Raw genomic sequence first — 1,832 nt, 5'->3', positions numbered from 1 at the left:
TATATATATATATATATATATATATATATATATATATATATATGTATATGTATGTATATATATATTTATATATATATATATATTTTACCGTTAAATAAAGGTAATTTCCCTTTATTTAACGGTCATTCTCATAGCTCTTTTGTTTGTCTTAATAACTGACGAGATGCCGGAGCAGATTTCCTCCCCGACATCCGAAACTCTGAGTTTTATTATAGCAACCGACTAATTTGTCATATATTATATTATAGATAAATTTTTCTTTAATGATTCGTTACAATTGTGTCTGTACCAACTCTATTTGCAACGCCAGTTTACACAAACAATCGAAATGAACATTTACGTAATGTTTGCGGCTTTAGACATTAGAGTGACACTTCATCAGACTTGCATCAAAGGTGTGCAGTCACATAGTGCGTCTTCCAGATCTTGTGTTTTGACTTTTGGCTTACTGGCTTATTTGGCTTATTTGGCCTATTAAGCAAACAAAAAAAAAATGTCTAGAAGACGCAGAATGTGACAATACACGTTTGATGCAAGTGCGATGAAGGGCCTCTCTAATGTCTAAAACCACAAACATTACATACGTTCTCACGTTGGATTTTTGTGTAAGCTGGTGCTACAAGTAGAGTTTGTACAGAAACAATTGAAACGAATCAGTAAAGATGTGTTAAATAATTTTCTTTCTTTTCTTATTATTTGTGTGTGTGTGTGTGTGTGTATGTATATATACATACATATATATATATATATACATATATATAGTAAGAGGGTTATATAATATCCAGGCAGATACCGAATTTCTATGAGTAAAATGTCTAGGCTGGTGCCTTCTGATGGTGCATTTTTTGGCAATCGTCCTTTAGCTCTGGTCCAATTTTCCAGTTTATTGCTTGGCTACTTAGAGTGTAAAGTACAATATTGATAAGAAGGAGAATGAAGAATTTGAACATTCAAACTTTATGTTTATTTCTAGTTAGTTTATTCATAATAATAGTCCGACACCTGTTTCGACGCACCAACTACTTATAGTTGCATATTTATAGACAGCGATTTATGCATTATTTGCACGATTTCTTCAGGGCATATAAATATGACACTGGTCGAAGAGAAATTTTACTCTGCTATTAGTTTGAATTAGGTTTGGTAGTAGTAGTAGTAAATCATGACATTCTTCTATGAGATGTTTTTCTCAACTGTCTGTTTAGAAAACTTCAGTAGCATCTCATAGAAGAATACCATGCTTTACTAATACTACTACCAAACCTAATTTAAACTAATAGAAGAGGAAAATTTCTCTTCGAACAATGCCATACTTAAATCCTTTGAAGAGATCGTACTAATAGTGCATAAATCGCTGCATATGAATATACAACAATAAGCAGTTGGTGCGTCGAAACATTGGTCGGACTATTATTATGAATAAACTAACTGGAAATAAACATAGAGTTTGAATGTTCAAATTCTTCATTCTCTTTATCTTATTATCAATATATATACAAAGAACGACTCTTTACTAATTCGTTGGCTACAGGTTGTATCATCCCTGAATTGATAGAGGGGAAAAATCCCTATCAATTCAGGGATGATACAACCTGTAGCCAACGAATTAGTAAAGAGTCGTTCTTTATCACAAAATACAGAGCCCTTTTGAAGGCATCTACAACAAATGACATATCCAGCACGGCCTTAGAATGACACACACACAAATATTAAAAACGATACATTAAAAAGACATACCCAAGAATTCATTCAAAACAGTCCCAATCACTACTATGATCCACAACGAGCCACTTTTAGGTCATTTGACCATTTAACATCCTACTACTATCATA

Source organism: Octopus bimaculoides, chromosome 17, assembly GCF_001194135.2.
Source record: "Octopus bimaculoides isolate UCB-OBI-ISO-001 chromosome 17, ASM119413v2, whole genome shotgun sequence".
NCBI classification, from domain to species: domain Eukaryota; kingdom Metazoa; phylum Mollusca; class Cephalopoda; order Octopoda; family Octopodidae; genus Octopus; species Octopus bimaculoides.
The sequence above is the reverse complement of the archived record's forward strand: the minus strand, read 5'-3'. Positions refer to the sequence as shown.